The sequence below is a fragment of the Cololabis saira genome, unplaced genomic scaffold (assembly GCF_033807715.1).
Source record: "Cololabis saira isolate AMF1-May2022 unplaced genomic scaffold, fColSai1.1 scf045, whole genome shotgun sequence".
NCBI classification, from domain to species: Eukaryota; Metazoa; Chordata; class Actinopteri; order Beloniformes; family Belonidae; genus Cololabis; species Cololabis saira.
Window position 1 is genome coordinate 257,501 of NW_026906209.1, and position 17,500 is coordinate 275,000.

Here is a 17,500-nt window from a genome sequence, read left to right on the forward strand (position 1 = left end):
AGCACTGAGGTCCAGTAGAACCAGTATGGACACTAATCCCTTATCTGAGGCCATAAGGAGGTCATTCGTGACTCGAACAAGTGCTGTCTCTGTGCTATGATGCATTCTGAACCCTGACTGAAAGACTTCAAACAGATCATTTCTATACAAATAGTCACATAACTGGCTTGAAACTGCCTTTTCCAGAATTTTAGACACAAATGGAAGGTTGGAAATTGGTCTATAATTAGCTAAGGTGTCTGGGTCAAGAGAAGGTTTTTTAAGTAAAGGTTTAATTACTGCGACTTTGAAAACCTGTGGTACATATCCTAAACTTAGGGATAAGTTAATTTGGTCCAGTATTGTCGTACCAATAAGAGAAAAAATATGTTTGAATAGACGAGTCGGGATGGGGTCTAACATACATGTGGTTGACTTAGCTCCACTAACGAGTGAAGTCAGCTCAGGGAGGTCCACAGGACCAAAACAGTCCAGAGACAAGTCAGAGCCCAGGGAAGTCGCCAAAGCCGAAGAAACACCCACAACCGGCTGGCCGATTTCTTCTCTAATTCTCGCGATTTTACTGTTGAAGAAGCCCATAAAGTCCTCACTACTGAGAGCTGCAGGAATGCACGGCTCAACAGAGTTGTGACTCTTTGTCAGCCTGGCTACAGTGCTGAACAGAAAACGTGGGTTACTTTTGTTATCCTCTATCAACGTTGAATAATAAGCTGTTCTGGCTTTGCGAATGGCTTTTTTATATACTATTAAAATATCTTTCCATTCACAATAAGAGTCTACAGACCTACAAGAGTACCACTTCCTTTCCATTTTACGCACGTTTTGTTTCAACATGCGGATATCTGAATTATACCAGGGAGTTAAGCTCCTGTGGCTAGAAACCCTCCTTTTCAAAGGAGCAACTTCATCTAAAGCTGAATGCAACAAATCAGCAGTGTTACTAGCAAGGAAATCAACATCTGCAGAGGTAGAACCCAGGTCACTGGCCTCGACTACATCACTATTTCGCACTGTCGTAAGATAAGCAATGGCCTCCCTAAATTTAACAATAACTTCATCAGACAAACATCTGCTAAAATAATACCTCCTATTTTGCACTTCAACATCAACAAAATTAAATTCAAACGTTATTAAGTAATGGTCGGATAAAAGGGAGTTTACAGGTGACACCAACAGACCATCAGTTTCAACACCGTAGGTGAGAACGAGATCGAGAGTATGATTAAAACAGTGCGTCGGTTTATCCACTTTTTGTGAGATACCCATTGATTCTAGAAGAGAATCGAAGGCTAATTTAAGATTATCGCTTTCAACATCCATATGAATGTTAAAATCACCCACTATGATGAATTTATCTGTGCTGATCAATAATCCAGAAAGGAAATCTGAAAATTCAGACAAAAACTCCAGATACGCACCAGCAGGGGGCCGGTACACTACCACTAACACAACTGGCTTCTCTGATTTCCGGCTCGGAAATTTCAGACCAAGCATGAGGCTTTCAAATGTATTATAGTTGCACTTGGGTTCAATTTTTGTTTGGAGACCGGAGTTATAAATTGCTGCGACTCCTCCGCCTCGGCCCGTGCTTCTAGGAATGTGATGATTAAAGTAGCCGGGCGGAGTTGATTCATTCAAACTAACATACTCTTCCTCCTGTAACCATGTTTCTGTTAAGCAGAAAATATCACTCCTGCTCTCTGTAATTATATCATTTACTAACAGAGACTTAGAGCTTAATGATCGTATATTTAGTAGTCCGCATCTAATTTTTCGGTCTGTAATTGGTACCAAATGTGCATTGGTTTTAATTTTTACAAGGTTATCTTGGTTAACGCCTCTATAACGCTGCACCTGGTGAACTTTTGGAGGGCGGGGAACTGCAACCACTTCTATTTTGCTAGGCACCTGGCCAGAGTCGCCAATATCATGTAATCCTACAGTTTTAGAGTCGCTAATTACATAATGCAATCCTACAGTTTTGTTGGCAGGCGTTGGTCCTTGAGAAGTAACAGATGTGTCGCTGAGCCCTTTAAGACTACCCTTCCTCCGAACCGTCACCCAGCTGCCCTGCCTGGCCGGCTGCCGGGGAGCTGCAGGGGAGCGGTTACGCTCAGCTGCTACGGGCCGGTCCGCATTTCAAGCTGCAGCTTCAGCTTACGGCCATACCAGCCTGGAACGCGCGCGATCTCGTCTGATCTCGGAAGCTAAGCAGGGTCGGGCCTGGTTAGTACTTGGATGGGAGACCGCCTGGGAATACCAGGTGCTGTAAGCTTTTTCAACCAGCAGAGAGCGCTCTCGCTTAATCTACCCACACATATTTCAACGTGGTAACAGCGACAGCTCACGTCCTAAAGTGTTTTGCACATGGTTAAGGCACTTTAACTCCAACAAATAAAACCAACAAATCAATGACTTATATTCTATGACTTATCTTCAACTCCATATAAGAGGTATTTCAAGCAGGAGCTTCTGCTTACGGCAATACCAGCCTGGATGCGCCCAATCTCGTTTGATCTCGGAAGCTAAGCAGGGTCGGGCCTGGTTAGTACTTGGATGGGAGACCGCCTGGGAATACCAGGTGCTGTAAGCTTTTTCAACCAGCAGAGAGCGCTCTCGCTTAATCTACCCACACATATTTCAACGTGGTAACAGCGACAGCTCACGTCCTAAAGTGTTATGCACATGGTTAAGGCACTTTAACTCCAACAAATAAAACCAACAAATCAATTACTTATATTCTATGACTTATCTTCAACTCCATATAAGAGGTATTTCAAGCTGCAGCTTCTGCTTACGGCCATACCAGCCTGGATGCGCCCGATCTCGTCTGATCTCGGAAGCTAAGCAGGGTCGGGCCTGGTTAGTACTTGGATGGGAGACCGCCTGGGAATACCAGGTGCTGTAAGCTTTTTCAACCAGCAGAGAGCGCTGTCGCTTAATCTACCCACACACATTTCAACGTGGTAACAGCGACAGCTCACGTCCTAAAGTGTTATGCACATGGTTAAGGCACTTTAACTCCAACAAATAAAACCAACAAATCAATGACTTATATTCTATGACTTATCTTCAACTCCATATAAGAGGTATTTCAAGCAGGAGCTTCTGCTTACGGCCATACCAGCCTGGATGCGCCCAATCTCGTCTGATCTCGGAAGCTAAGCAGGGTCGGGCCTGGTTAGTACTTGGATGGGAGACCGCCTGGGAGTACAAGGTGCTGTAAGCTTTTTCAACCAACAGAGAACGGTCTTGCTTAATCTACCCACACATATTTCAACGTGGTAACAGCGACAGCTCACGTCCTAAAGTGTTTTGCACATGGTTAAGGCACTTTAACTCCAACAAATAAGCGCTTCTAAATTATTATCAACAACAAATCAATGACTTGTATTATATGACTTATCTTCAACTCCATATAAGAAGTATTTCAAGCGGCAGATTCAGCTTACGGCCATACCAGCCTGGATGCGCCCGATCTCGTCTGATCTCGGAAGCTAAGCAGGGTCGGGCCTGGTTAGTACTTGGATGGGAGACCGCCTGGGAATACCAGGTGCTGTAAGCTTTTTCAACCAGCAGAGAACGCTCTCGCTTAATCTACCCACACATATTTCAACGTGGTAACAGCGACAGCTCACGTCCTAAAGTGTTTTGCACATGGTTAAGGCACTTTAACTCCAACAAATAAAACCAACAAATCAATGACTAATATTCTATGACTTATCTTCAACTCCATATAAGAGGTATTTCAAGCTGCCGCTTCTGCTTACGGCCATACCAGCCTGGATGCGTCCGATCTCGTCTGATCTCGGAAGCTAAGCAGGGTCGGGCCTGGTTAGTACTTGGATGGGAGACCGCCTGGGAACACCAGGTGCTGTAAGCTTTTTCAACCAGCAGAGAACGCTCTCGCTTAATCTACCCACACATATTTCAACGTGGTAACAGCGACAGCTCACGTCCTAAAGTGTTTTGCACATGGTTAAGGCACTTTAACTCCAACAAATAAGCGCTTCTAAATTATTATCACCAACAAATCAATGACTTGTATTATATGACTTATCTTCAACTCCATATAAGAAGTATTTCAAGCTGCAGCTTCAGCTTACGGCCATACCAGCCTGGATGCGCGCGATCTCGTCTGATCTCGGAAGCTAAGCAGGGTCGGGCCTGGTTAGTACTTGGATGGGAGACCGCCTGGGAATACCAGGAGCTGTAAGCATTTTCAACCAGCAGAGAGCGCTCTCGCTTAATCTACCCACACATATTTCAACGTGGTAACAGCGACAGCTCACGTCCTAAAGTCTTTTGCACATGGTTAAGGCACTTTAACTCCAACAAATAATAGGTATTTCAAGCAGCAGATTCTGCTTACGGCCATACCAGCCTGGATGCGCCCGATCTCGTCTGATCTCGGAAGCTAAGCAGGGTCGGGCCTGGTTAGTACTTGGATGGGAGACCGCCTGGGAATACCAGGTGCTGTAAGCATTTTCAACCAGCAGAGAGCGCTCTCGCTTAATCTAGCCACACATATTTCAACGTGGTAACAGCGACAGCTCACGTCCTAAAGTGTTTTGCACATGGTTAAGGCACTTTAACTCCAACAAATAAAACCAACAAATCAATGACTTATATATCTATGACTTATCTTCAACTCCATATAAGAGGTATTTCAAGCTGCAGCTTCTGCTTACGGCCATACCAGCCTGGATGCGCCCGATCTCGTCTGATCTCGGAAGCTAAGCAGGGTCGGGCCTGGTTAGTACTTGGATGGGAGACCGCCTGGGAATACCAGGTGCTGTAAGCTTTTTCAACCAGCAGAGAGCGCTCTCGCTTAATCTACCCACACAAATTTCAACGTGGTAACAGCGACAGCTCACGTCCTAAAGTGTTTTGCACATGGTTAAGGCACTTTAACTCCAACAAATAAGCGCTTCTAAATTATTATCACCAACAAATCAATGACTCATATTATATGACTTATCTTCAACTCCATATGAGAGGTATTTCAAGCTGCAGCTTCTGCTTACGGCCATACCAGCCTGGATGCGCCCGATCTCGTCTGATCTCGGAAGCTAAGCAGGGTCGGGCCTGGTTAGTACTTGGATGGGAGACCGCCTGGGAATACCAGGTGCTGTAAGCATTTTCAACCAGCAGAGAGCGCTCTCGCTTAATCTAGCCACACATATTTCAACGTGGTAACAGCGACAGCTCACGTCCTAAAGTGTTTTGCACATGGTTAAGGCACTTTAACTCCAACAAATAAAACCAACAAATCAATGACTTATATTCTATGACTTATCTTCAACTCCATATAAGAGGTATTTCAAGCTGCAGCTTCTGCTTACGGCCATACCAGCCTGGATGCGCCCGATCTCGTCTGATCTCGGAAGCTAAGCAGGGTCGGGCCTGGTTAGTACTTGGATGGGAGACCGCCTGGGAATACCAGGTGCTGTAAGCTTTTTCAACCAGCAGAGAGCGCTCTCGCTTAATCTACCCACACAAATTTCAACGTGGTAACAGCGACAGCTCACGTCCTAAAGTGTTTTGCACATGGTTAAGGCACTTTAACTCCAACAAATAAGCGCTTCTAAATTATTATCACCAACAAATCAATGACTCATATTATATGACTTATCTTCAACTCCATATGAGAGGTATTTCAAGCTGCAGCTTCTGCTTACGGCCATACCAGCCTGGATGCGCCCGATCTCGTCTGATCTCGGAAGCTAAGCAGGGTCGGGCCTGGTTAGTACTTGGATGGGAGACCGCCTGGGAATACCAGGTGCTGTAAGCTTTTTCAACCTGCAGAGAGCGCTCTCGCTTAATCTACCCACACATATTTCAACGTGGTAACAGCGACAGCTCACGTCCTAAAGTGTTTTGCACATGGTTAAGGCACTTTAACTCCAACAAATAAAACCAACAAATCAATGACTTATATGCTATGACTTATCTTCAACTCCATATAAGAGGTATTTCAAGCTGCAGCTTCTGCTTACGGCCATACCAGCCTGGATGCGCCCGATCTTGTCTGATCTCGGAAGCTAAGCAGGTTCGAGCCTGGTTAGTACTTGGATGGGGGACCGCCTGGGAATACCAGGTGCTGTAAGCTTTTTCAACCAGCAGAGAACGCTCTCGCTTAATCTAGCCACACATATTTCAACGTGGTAACAGCAACAGCTCACGTCCTAAAGTGTTTTTCACATGGTTAAGGCACGTTAACTCCAACAAATAAGCGCTTCTAAATTATTATCACCAACAAATCAATGACTTATATTCTATGACTTATCTTCAACTCCATATAAGAGGTATTTCAAGCTGCAGCTTCTGCTTATGGCCATACCAGCCTGGATGCGCCCGATCTCGTCTGATCTCGGAAGCTAAGCAGGGTCGGGCCTGGTTAGTACTTGGATGGGAGACCGACTGGGAATAGCAGGTGCTGTAAGCTTTTTCAACCTGCAGAGAGCGCTCTCGCTTAATCTACCCACACATATTTCAACGTGGTAACAGCGACAGCTCACGTCCTAAAGGGTTTTGCACATGGTTAAGGCACTTTAACTCCAACAAATAAAACCAACAAATCAATGACTTATATGCTATGACTTATCTTCAACTCCATATAAGAGGTATTTCAAGCTGCAGCTTCTGCTTACGGCCATACCAGCCTGGATGCGACCGATCTCGTCTGATCTCGGAAGCTAAGTAGGGTCGGGCCTGGTTAGTACTTGGATGGGAGACCGCCTGGGAATACCAGGTGCTGTAAGCTTTTTCAACCAGCAGAGAACGCTCTCGCTTAATCTAGCCACACATATTTCAACGTGGTAACAGCGACAGCTCACGTCCTAAAGTGTTTTGCACATGGTTAAGGCACTTTAACTCCAACAAATAAGCGCTTCTAAATTATTATCACCAACAAATCAATGACTTATATTATATGACTTATCTTCAACTCCATATAAGAGGTATTTCAAGCTGCAGCTTCTGCTTACGGCCATACCAGCCTGGATGCGCCTGATCTCGTCTGATCTCGGAAGCTAAGCAGGGTCGGGCCTGGTTAGTACTTGGATGGGAGACCGCCTGGGAATACCAGGTGCTGTAAGCTTTTTCAACCAGCAGAGAGCGCTCTTGCTTAATCTACCCACACATATTTCAACGTGGTAACAGCGACAGCTCACGTCCTAAATTGTTTTTCACATGGTTAAGGCACTTTAACTCCAACAAATATGCGCTTCTAAATTATTATCACCAACAAATCAATGACTTATATTATATGACTTATCTTCAACTCCATATAAGAGGTATTTCAAGCTGCAGCTTCAGCTTACGGCCATACCAGCCTGGATGCGCCCGATCTCGTCTGATCTCGGAAGTTAAGCAGGGTCGGGCCTGGTTAGGACTTGGATGGGAGACCGCCTGGGAATGGCTCATGACCCCCCCAAGTCCCTATAGTCAACCTGGGGTGTGGGTGATCCTGGGGATGGAGGTGTCCAAGCTGTGGAGCTGTGGAGCAGAAGGTCGCGGGTTCGATCCCAGGCTGTGGCAAAGATGAAGAAGTGCTTCAGTGGTCATCCAGACGTGTGTGGAAGCTTTGGAGCTGTGGAGCTGTGGAGCAGAAGGTCGCGGGTTCGATCCCTGGCTGTGGCAAAGATGAAGAAGCGCTTCAGGGGTCATTCAGACGTGTGTGGAGTCTTTGCAAATTATGTATTAATGATAATTAATGAATGGAGAATAAAACTCATGGTAAATACAACATCTGGGGGTTAAGTCTCTTCAGTATTGCTGAATTCAAATCTGCTGAAATGCCTCAATATAGAGAAATAAGTATATCAACTCCACTGGCATTACTGCTGAACAGGGCAAAAAATGTCAATTAATCACCATGAAACTTCTGTAGATTACTGCTTACCCTGAGACAACAAATCACAATTGTCAAATTCACATCCAAATTAAGTGTGACGTCATTATGTGCGAATTTGCATCCAATATCTAAAAAAACAACTTATTGTTCATAAGGAACAAGCCAGAGAGGGTTCATGTAGATATGTGATACTTTAATATTCTATCCTGTTCACATAATTACTGCAATGCCTATGTTTTTAGGCCTATGTTATTGTAGTAATTAGGAGGCTTAAAACTAATTTTTTTGAGCCTGGTACATACTGTAGCAGATTTGGATACAGCCACTTTAAATACCCCCAAAATGTTAAATAAGCCCATTTCTGACATTCTAGTCTATTGTTGGAAAGTGAAAAGTTGCAGCAGCATTTTATACAAAAACTGTATGCACCCAATAAGTGTACAAAGAATTTTAATGATGCTGCCATCATTAAAATTCTTTGGTTGCATAGAGTTGTGTCTTTCTGCTCACAATCTAAAAAAACCCCAAAAAAGACACATTATTCTCAAGTAATCATGCAAGAAAATATATTTTATTAAAATAACAACAATCATAAGAGTTTCCTCTTCCTTAATTCCTCATCAACCACATTTTTAAAGTGCTGAAAACAGTCATAGACAACACCATCAAAACCAGAAGTGGTTGATTTATTTGTTGCCGGGCAGAAGGTGAAGATTTTCTGGCTGCTTCCTTCGGCTTTGTCCTTGGAGGGTGTGTACCTCTTACGCTGCCCACCACACTGAGGTACTTTGCATGCCCCACATGGCTTTGAGGATTTGCGAGGCATGACTGGGTTGGATGGCTGTGCAAGGGGTGGTGCTACAAGTATGAGGCCTGAAGTGTGAAGACGCATGGAGGGAGCCTGTGGTTGTGCAGGAACCACCAGGAGTACGGGCGCTGGGGACACTCTGGGCGCTATGGGTTTGGCCGCAGCAGCAGGCTTAGGCTGAATGGGCCTGGTCACCAGCTCCGGTTCCTCACCATCTATCCTGTGAATATTAAACGTGATGATGAGTGTCAGAATGATTTATGTCCAAAATTTCCACATTTCTAGCAATAAAGTGCTCAAATAACTTACCTCCGCTTCTCACCACGCCTTTTACCAGCAACGTGTTGAACGTCCTGGTACTGAACCTGAGCTCGATCTGGTGGTGGTAGGGAGGCTGGCAGAGTTGGAGCTGCTGGCATTTGCTCATGTGAGAGCACTGTCCGGTGAGGCTTTGCTGTTGGCACTACTGTAGCCCTGTAATTGGCCTTCTTCTCCTCTCTGGTGATGAAATTAGAGATGGATTTGGCATTCAGATTGGGCAGAGGAATGGAGAGAGTGCAGAGGATGGGGTCATCTCTGACTCTGTCAACGATCCTTTTGTACTGCCCCTTTATGGAAGATGTTATTTTACTGGGGGAGGAGAGAAAATTGGTCGGTGGCTGATTTTTGAGCATCTTGATGACGAGGTACAACAGACGACTGTCCTCTGTCACCTGCGCTGCCTGAGGGTACCTCATCCACCCAAACTTTGTTTTCTGGGCTGCTCTGGTCTCGGGTGTGTCAGCCCCAAGACACCGGCCAAACAGCGTGTAGCCCCATCTGGACTCGTACCTCTTCACAAAGTTGACAGCAGTCTTGTCATGCTCCTGAAGGGAACCGGCAGCAGTGACGATCTTCTGCCTGAGGTCAGCTGGCACAAGGTGGTGGTGACTGTTGTCTGCCAGTTCAAGCATCAGCAATGCCAACGCCTCCACTTCCTCTATTCCTGGCAGATGCAGATGTCGCTGGGTCATCAGCACATCCTGCAGAGCGGGACTATCCTCCTCCTCCACACGCTCTGCTTCCGTGAGGATGGCGTGTTTCCTACAGATGTCATCAATAGGATCCTCCTCTGCAGGCATGTCGATTCCCTCATCTGCCATCTCCTCCTCGCTTTGCTCAGCCGACTCCTCTTCGTCACCAGTCTGCTCTTCCTCAACTGCTTCCTCAACTGCAAATATGCAATTGTACTCATCACAAATGTGTCTGGCCACTTGCAAACACTTCATGCATACACAGACATGCACATAATATGCAAGATTTTTTTTTGTTTAATATTACCGGTGATATGAAATTTAACTTTACTGTCATTGTTAGAATATGGATGAAGAATAAAGGGATAGTATAGCCTCGTATGTATGTATATTGTTCAAGTGTGCGATTAACTTTACCTCTCTGGGCATAGTAACTCCTCGCAGTGAAGCTTGTTGACTGGCACATGGCATACTCCACACCAAGGAGCTCCTCCTCTTCTGGGTCCCTGTACTGATCAGGATAAGGCATAGGAGCAGCAAAGTTGGGCTCCAGGACATGGTCTTTGCCGAAGAGCACCTCAGCCTGCTGATTCATGCGCTGGATCTGCTGCGCATCCATGCATGATGTCTGCCGACCCTGCCCGCCAGCAACCTGGAGTGACTCCATCCGATTGTTCCACTGGACAGCAAACACAATCAGATAGACCTGAAACACAAGACCAATTGAATGCGTTATTAAAGCTATGAAATAAAATGTATTGTTGAAAGATTTTTTGCTCTATTGAAGTGTTATTTTTGTTACTTACTTGGAATGGCATGATACCACATCTCTGGGAAGGAATGGCATTGTAGAGGTGTGCATGCAACCCCTCCAAGGAGTTACTGCCTCGTCGGCACCTGTACTTGTTCAGTCGAACACCATGCAGCACAACCACCTTCACAGCGACGTACAGCTGTATGCCGGGGGGATCCTGTAAAACACACAACAAATCGCAAGTTTCTTGTTTATTATGGTGTCGTTTGAAATATTGCCATATTTGTTTAGATGCTTTTACAATGACACATGACAATGTGTCTACAAAGACAATAGCCCACCTGCATGCAACCAAGATGCTTGCTTGCAGTTGCCCAGTGAGCATCAACTGCCTCTGCTGACTTGAACAGGTGGATGCCATCGATGTCAAGGCCTGCTGCTCCCTTGAACTCAGCAATGATGGACTCGACCACTGAAGCTGTCTCCTGTAACATATATTTAACATAATAATTAATTAGGGCTCATCCAGTGTGATGCTTCTAATTCACACAATTAATATGTGGATTAATTTTACACTTACGTCAACACCACGGGTGATGCGCCTAACGTAGGACCTGATCTGACAAGGCTTGAGGAAGGATATCATTTCCTCGTCGGAGTATGCGGCGTACAACTCCTGGTTGCCACTCCTGACAGCCTTGCACAAGAGCATCATGTCGTCCTTGTTGTAGGCCAACACTGCACCTGCCAAAGCACTCATGAATGCCCCATACTTGGCATGGCTCTGTTTGATGATGACAGCATCCCAGCGGTGCAGCCAGTGTCGGATGTCAAGTCTGACCACAGTACCCTTCTGCACCCAGTCGCTGAACAGAGTCTCCAGGAAGGATGAACCACTGTCACTGAAATGATATCAACATTTTATACAGCCTGTGCTCCTGGTAATAAGAAAAAGTAATTTAATCTTCACTGTTTCATCTATCAATTGAATTATCAATTTCATTATCAGTTATATGGAGGTATTATTTAACTTACCGACAACAGTTGTTGTCTGCATATATGACCTTTGGTGCAGGAGCGTTTGCACGTTGGAACCGGGCAGTCAGACCGTTTGCCATACGCCTGTAGCACCCCTCAGACTCAGCTGCCACCACCACTGTCGTCAAGAACTGGCCCCATTCATTCAGAACACTGGTGACATACTGCATGGTGCCCTGGCCATCACCATATATCTTCTTGAGGATCTACAAAACAAAGCAGAACATTCATATTACAGTGTCTCTTACTGTAACAACTTTTCCAGTCTGTCCTCCTGCATGCCTATAAATCACAAAGTATTCTCACTCGACTTGATTATCAAGAACTGAGCTTCGTTAGCACAACAGAATACTGATCAAAGTGATGTTTTATTCATACCTTTTTTGTACCATCAATGCAGAGGATCTCTCCAGTCACACTGAGGATGGCAGCTCTGTACTCAGGCATCCTTTCCATTTCCATGATCATGTGTGCACGCCTCAGCACACGGGCAGATGGAAGAGGAGACTGAGGGATGGGAGGGGTGTACGTACCAGGAGCTTTTACAAAGGAAAGGATGCCACTCTGAGACGATGAAGATCCAGCTGTGTGGGCCTCGTACAGGAGAGTCTGGTAAAGGTCACGCCGTTGGACATACCACTCATCGTGGCCCTGCTGCAGCAGTCTCTGTACCTTGTTCATGGACACAGCATTGAGCCGGTCGCTCAGCAGGGTGATGACACCTCTGTCGATAGCACGCTTCCCACACAGAATTGCAGGAAACATGCTTCTGATGGCTGGGGCGAGGTTCATCAGAATCCTGGGTCTGTGTGCCAACCACATGTACTGTTGGAGGTGATGTGAATCCTCCTCCTCCTGGTCACTGTCTGCATCACCATGTGCCCTGCTCACCGCCTGCCGCATCCTTTCACAGTGAGAACATTTCAGTTTCTCTGTCAACAGGGTGTAGTTGTACATCATCCCACACACTTGCCTGGCATAGCTGCCAAAGCCTTTCTTCTCCAGGTATTCCCCTGGTGGTGCAAGGCAGTTGGTGTTGGGGCAGCGGATCTTGGCTTTCATCACACCAACTGGCCGCCAGAAGAAGGCAGGGGTGGTAAAAAAGGCCATCATGTTGGGCACTGCTCCCTTGACAGAGACAGGAGGCGGAGGCGGGTGGAACTCCATCTTCTCCTTTAAGAGCTTCCTCTCCACTAGCTCACCTTTTGCATTCTTGTACCTGGACAAGCCTTCATAGAGACCGTAGCGCTCATCACATTTTAGCCACCTGATGTTAGGAGGGGCTATACCAAGGGCTTGGGCAGATGCAGGTGGCTGCTCCCAGTATTTCTGCCAACCCCCCAGCACGATGCCACTGGATTCTGAGGCAGAGCTCTCAGCTGTGGGTCTTCCCTGAGAAGTGCTGGGCCTGTTGGTAGAGTCCTGGGTCACAGCTGGAGCGAGCTCTCCCCAGGTGGTAAGCTGAGTTGAGACCGGTACCTCAGACTCGTCAAGGACTTTTTCTGATGAAGAAATGCCAGAAAAATGTATTAACCACATGGATTCATATGTAGTAATGAATTTCACAAAACACAAACATTTTTTTCAGATTAGAAATGGCTGTAATGTTGTACAGAAGCTTTCTTAATCAGTATTATTTTACACAAAAGTTGTCTATTCTACTCACATTACAGTTTACATTCCTTTCAGATGAGTGTACATACAGTGCATATAATACGTCACAAGACTAAAATGTATCTAGCTTAAGTCAAGAAAGTGTATGATGTGAATGTATTATGCAATTTTTGCATATTGTGTTGTAAAGAAAGGTTATTTGATTTTCATTTTAGCATAATATTACCTGCAGCAGCCAATATTTCAGCATCGCTTAAATAGCCAGGTTCCTGTTGGAATTTGGAAACAGAAGATGCAGCTGCCTTTTCTTTTTTTGATTCCCGTTTCTGCAAAAAAATAAAATACATCTGTACCACCCAACATCTCCAATGAGTTCTTAATATGTCTAAAGCAATTATAATGTAATGTTGAGTAAAGTAAAGGAGAAAAACAGTTATTACCTCCAACCTCTTGTCAAGATGACATTTGACAGAAGGGAACTCTCTGACAAACTCCAGCATTCGCTCCTTTTGCCATTTAAGGAGCTCATTCTTCTCACCCTTCTGGCAATATTCAGCGACCAACCATACCACCCAGCCAACATCATTTTCAAGTAGCCACCTGAATGTCTGTCCAGCGTATTTGCCAAATGTGATTATTAACTGGCCTTTCCACATTTCCCCTCCAGATTTCTTGGCAGCAGCCTCTGCCTTTTCAGGATCCAGCCATCCAGGGTCAACTGCTTTGCTGGGGGCCTCGGCCACAGTCCTAGCAGCATCTGAGCACAGCAGCCTGGCCTCTCCCTGCCTATACACTGCAATGCGTGGATACAGATGCTGCTTCAGGTGGGAGTTCAGTTGATGCTTGAAGGTGAAGCTTTTACTACACACATCACACTCAATCTCCTTTGGAGCATGAAGCTTCATGTGCCTTGTCAGGTTTGACTTCTCAGTGAAAGTCTTGTCGCACACACTGCATTTATGTCCCTTCCACTCCATGTTGAACCTTAACAACAGAAACAAATATTAATTAAGTGAATATGAAACTGTATGATATTTTGTCATGTTTCAGATAACTATCTAGCTCATGGTTTAATAGTAGTTAGGTTATTTGATGAGGTAAAAGGAGATCACTAGATGATATAATAGATAGACAATAATTTTTTTTCACATTTACAATATGTTATAGGTTAATTAAAATGCTGTCATGATGATAAAAGTGATAGAATATACAGAAATTCTCACAATAATGAGATGCCAAACTACTAGCAGTTGTTAGCTGAACGTTACATTGTCATTATCAACATACTAATTAGTGCTATGTAAATAATCATCTTTGCCGCAGAAAGTTGCCACTTTTCAGAGAATCTTTTCATTCATAAAAACCAGCATCAAGATAGTTTAACGTACGCTAAAATATACACATAGAAAAGTTCAAGGTGAAGAAGATTAAACTCACCTCAGCGAAATGAAAACTGTAGTTATGGCTGGCAAACGGCATGATGCTGATTGGCCCGTCAGGGGAGACCCTTCCCCGCATGGCTCCACCCTTAGGTCTCCATGATTGGCAGGTTGGCAGGGAACGAAGAAATATACAAGTTTAATATGCGGTTAAATACTATAATCATTAGATAATGATGCATCTACATTATTATATGAATGAAATGCCTTCATTATTAGTGACTGGTGTAATTAAAAATCAGTGACATTTGATGCAAATAATAACTAGGATCACCACTGATTTAGTGAAAGGTGACCAAAATCTGCAGTTGAATTAAACATATGACAGTGAATGTCATAAACACATTGATTTCCACATGTTATGATAGCATAATATAAATGTATATGAAGCGACCGGTAACCATGGCAACATAAACGCGTTTGCTGCCATCAACGCCAAACTCCATAAGCGGAACGGAGACAACTAAACAGACAATGATACAAAATACTATACTGCTTATGAAAACTCAAGTTGCCACAATTATTTACATCTCACAGCGTTTGCCGAGACTTCGGCGTAGTTTACACAACACATAAATACGTCAGAATCGGATTATGAGCCTGCCAAGTCGTCAATGTGTTGCGTGCAGGGCTTAATTTGAGGGGGAGCAAGCCGGAGCGCGCTCCGGTAAACCTGTAAATAAATATACTTTTTGCGCACCGCTGCGCGCTCATATCAATGTGTGTGTGTGTGTGTGTGTGTGTGTGTGTGTGTGTGTGTGTGTGTGTGTGTGTGTGTGTGTGTGTGTGTGTGTGTTTGTTGCGCTTTTTTTTTCTCTCGCACCGGAGCCACTCATCCTCTGCGCTCCGGGACCTCCCACTTTACAAATTAAGCACTGGTTGCGTGAATGCAGCGAGGAGATGATGCTTGGACGTAAAATTGAATCCTGTGTATAAGTGTCACGCCACTTACTAAAAAGGACAGTTGGGCTGCTTAATGTGTCTCACACAGCGCATCTGTGTGTGTGTGCTCATTTGTTTCTTCGTTCCATGCGTAAAAGCCAAAAGCGCACTGGAGATGGGCAATCTCCAGCTGTTGTGTGTGTGTGTGTGTGTGTGTGTGTGTGTGTGTGTGTGTGTGTGTGTGTGTGTGTGTGTGTGTGTGTGTGTGTGTGTGTGTGCGTGTTGCGCTTCTTTTTTTTTTCTCGCACCGGAGCCACTGCGCTCCGGGACCAAACTGTCGCTAGAAAAGCAGGGTCCTAATGAAGAAAGTTTAAATACAATGTGAAGGAGATGATGCTTGGATGTAAAATTGAATCCTGTGTATAAGTGTCACGCCACTTACTATTCGGCTTATAAACGGTAGCGTTTCAATACAGATTAATCAATATTTCACTCAAACTGTCCCCTGAGGTGTCAGACTGTCATGGCCGCCGTACAGACGTGTCTCGCTCAATGATGATTGGCGATCACTGCTGCTCAACAGCGCTCAATGATTGGCGGGTTGAGCGCTCTCCCTGCTGAACAGAGCTCAACCATTGGTCGGCATAGGGACTTGGCTGGGAGATCGCCTGGGAACACCAGGTGCTGTAAGCTTTTTCAACCAGCAGAGAACGCTCTCGCTTAATCTACCCACACATATTTCAACGTGGTAACAGCGACAGCTCACGTCCTAAAGTGTTTTGCACATGGTTAAGGCACTTTAACTCCAACAAATAAAACCAACAAATCAATGACTTATATTCTATACTTATCTTCAACTCCATATAAGAGGTATTTCAAGCTGCAGCTTCAGCTTACGGCCATACCAGCCTGGATGCGCCCGATCTCGTCTGATCTCGGAAGCTAAGCAGGGTCGGGCCTGGTTAAAACTTGGATGGGAGACCGCCTGGGAGTACCAGGTGCTGTAAGCTTTTTCAACCAGCAGAGAACGCTCTCGCTTAATCTACCCACACATATTTCAACGTGGTAACAGCGACAGCTCACGTCCTAAAGTGTTTTGCACATGGTTAAGGCACTGTAACTCCAACAAATAAGCGCTTCTAAATTATTATCACCAACAAATCAATGACTTGTATTATATGACTTATCTTCAACTCCATATAAGAGGTATTTCAAGCTGCAGCTTCAGCTTACGGCCATACCAGCCTGGATGCGCCTGATCTCGTCTGATCTCGGAAGCTAAGCAGGGTTGGGCCTGGTTAGTACTTGGATGGGAGACCGCCTGGGAGTACAAGGTGCTGTAAGCTTTTTCAACCAGCAGAGAACGCTCTCGCTTAATCTACCCACACATATTCAAACGTGGTAACAGCGACAGCTCACGTCCTAAAGTGTTTTGCACATGGTAAAGGCACTTTAACTCCAACAAATAAAACCAACAAATCAATGACTAATATTCTATGACATATCTTCAACTCCATATAAGAGGTATTTCAAGCTGCAGCTTCTGCTTACGGCCATACCAGCCTGGATGCGCCCGATCTCGTCTGATCTCGGAAGCTAAGCAGGGTCGGGCCTGGTTAGTACTTGGATGGGAGACCGCCTGGGAACACCAGGTGCTGTAAGCATTTTCAACCAGCAGAGAGCGCTCTCGCTTAATCTACCCACACATATTTCAACGTGGTAACAGCGACAGCTCACGTCCTAAAGTGTTTTGCACATGGTTAAGGCACTTTAACTCCAACAAATAAAACCAACAAATCAATGACTTATATTCTATGACTTATCTTCAACTCCATATCAGAGGTATTTCAAGCTGCAGTTTCTGCTTACGGCCATACCAGCCTGGATGCGCCCGATCTCGTCTGATCTCGAAAGCTAAGCAGGGTCGGGCCTGGTTAGTACTTGGATGGGAGACCGCCTGGGAATACCAGGTGCTGTAAGCTTTTTCAACCAGCAGAGAGCGCTCTCGCTTAATCTACCCACACATATTTCAACGTGGTAACAGCGACAGCTCACGTCCTAAAGTGTTTTGCACATGGTTAAGGCACTTTAACT

The 17,500-nt window shown here is 45.1% G+C and overlaps 20 non-coding genes across 20 annotated transcripts; all 20 read left to right on the forward strand.

Moving 5' to 3' along the window:
• Positions 1 to 2,155: 2,155 nt before the first annotated feature.
• LOC133434180 (5S ribosomal RNA) lies at positions 2,156 to 2,275 on the forward strand. Its single transcript, XR_009778334.1, has one exon. It is a non-coding gene; the product is annotated as a 5S ribosomal RNA (ribosomal RNA).
• A 199-nt stretch (positions 2,276 to 2,474) lies between these two features.
• On the forward strand, positions 2,475 to 2,593 carry LOC133434188 (5S ribosomal RNA). The gene has a single exon (XR_009778342.1). It is a non-coding gene; the product is annotated as a 5S ribosomal RNA (ribosomal RNA).
• Positions 2,594 to 2,792: 199 nt separating this feature from the next.
• On the forward strand, positions 2,793 to 2,911 carry LOC133433752 (5S ribosomal RNA). Its single transcript, XR_009777925.1, has one exon. It is a non-coding gene; the product is annotated as a 5S ribosomal RNA (ribosomal RNA).
• Positions 2,912 to 3,110: 199 nt separating this feature from the next.
• On the forward strand, positions 3,111 to 3,229 carry LOC133433642 (5S ribosomal RNA). The gene has a single exon (XR_009777842.1). It is a non-coding gene; the product is annotated as a 5S ribosomal RNA (ribosomal RNA).
• Positions 3,230 to 3,446: 217 nt separating this feature from the next.
• On the forward strand, positions 3,447 to 3,565 carry LOC133433753 (5S ribosomal RNA). Its single transcript, XR_009777926.1, has one exon. It is a non-coding gene; the product is annotated as a 5S ribosomal RNA (ribosomal RNA).
• Positions 3,566 to 3,764: 199 nt separating this feature from the next.
• On the forward strand, positions 3,765 to 3,883 carry LOC133433974 (5S ribosomal RNA). The gene has a single exon (XR_009778136.1). It is a non-coding gene; the product is annotated as a 5S ribosomal RNA (ribosomal RNA).
• A 217-nt stretch (positions 3,884 to 4,100) lies between these two features.
• Positions 4,101 to 4,219, forward strand: LOC133434143 (5S ribosomal RNA). Its single transcript, XR_009778299.1, has one exon. It is a non-coding gene; the product is annotated as a 5S ribosomal RNA (ribosomal RNA).
• Positions 4,220 to 4,366: 147 nt separating this feature from the next.
• LOC133433824 (5S ribosomal RNA) lies at positions 4,367 to 4,485 on the forward strand. The gene has a single exon (XR_009777994.1). It is a non-coding gene; the product is annotated as a 5S ribosomal RNA (ribosomal RNA).
• A 200-nt stretch (positions 4,486 to 4,685) lies between these two features.
• On the forward strand, positions 4,686 to 4,804 carry LOC133433754 (5S ribosomal RNA). The gene has a single exon (XR_009777927.1). It is a non-coding gene; the product is annotated as a 5S ribosomal RNA (ribosomal RNA).
• Positions 4,805 to 5,021: 217 nt separating this feature from the next.
• On the forward strand, positions 5,022 to 5,140 carry LOC133433825 (5S ribosomal RNA). The gene has a single exon (XR_009777995.1). It is a non-coding gene; the product is annotated as a 5S ribosomal RNA (ribosomal RNA).
• Positions 5,141 to 5,339: 199 nt separating this feature from the next.
• On the forward strand, positions 5,340 to 5,458 carry LOC133433755 (5S ribosomal RNA). Its single transcript, XR_009777928.1, has one exon. It is a non-coding gene; the product is annotated as a 5S ribosomal RNA (ribosomal RNA).
• A 217-nt stretch (positions 5,459 to 5,675) lies between these two features.
• Positions 5,676 to 5,794, forward strand: LOC133433756 (5S ribosomal RNA). The gene has a single exon (XR_009777929.1). It is a non-coding gene; the product is annotated as a 5S ribosomal RNA (ribosomal RNA).
• Positions 5,795 to 5,993: 199 nt separating this feature from the next.
• Positions 5,994 to 6,112, forward strand: LOC133434084 (5S ribosomal RNA). The gene has a single exon (XR_009778242.1). It is a non-coding gene; the product is annotated as a 5S ribosomal RNA (ribosomal RNA).
• Positions 6,113 to 6,329: 217 nt separating this feature from the next.
• Positions 6,330 to 6,448, forward strand: LOC133434149 (5S ribosomal RNA). The gene has a single exon (XR_009778305.1). It is a non-coding gene; the product is annotated as a 5S ribosomal RNA (ribosomal RNA).
• Positions 6,449 to 6,647: 199 nt separating this feature from the next.
• Positions 6,648 to 6,766, forward strand: LOC133434126 (5S ribosomal RNA). Its single transcript, XR_009778282.1, has one exon. It is a non-coding gene; the product is annotated as a 5S ribosomal RNA (ribosomal RNA).
• Positions 6,767 to 6,983: 217 nt separating this feature from the next.
• Positions 6,984 to 7,102, forward strand: LOC133433910 (5S ribosomal RNA). Its single transcript, XR_009778076.1, has one exon. It is a non-coding gene; the product is annotated as a 5S ribosomal RNA (ribosomal RNA).
• Positions 7,103 to 16,297: 9,195 nt separating this feature from the next.
• On the forward strand, positions 16,298 to 16,416 carry LOC133433621 (5S ribosomal RNA). Its single transcript, XR_009777822.1, has one exon. It is a non-coding gene; the product is annotated as a 5S ribosomal RNA (ribosomal RNA).
• Positions 16,417 to 16,633: 217 nt separating this feature from the next.
• LOC133434200 (5S ribosomal RNA) lies at positions 16,634 to 16,752 on the forward strand. The gene has a single exon (XR_009778353.1). It is a non-coding gene; the product is annotated as a 5S ribosomal RNA (ribosomal RNA).
• Positions 16,753 to 16,951: 199 nt separating this feature from the next.
• Positions 16,952 to 17,070, forward strand: LOC133433839 (5S ribosomal RNA). Its single transcript, XR_009778009.1, has one exon. It is a non-coding gene; the product is annotated as a 5S ribosomal RNA (ribosomal RNA).
• A 199-nt stretch (positions 17,071 to 17,269) lies between these two features.
• Positions 17,270 to 17,388, forward strand: LOC133433932 (5S ribosomal RNA). The gene has a single exon (XR_009778097.1). It is a non-coding gene; the product is annotated as a 5S ribosomal RNA (ribosomal RNA).
• The last annotated feature ends 112 nt before the right edge of the window (positions 17,389 to 17,500 follow it).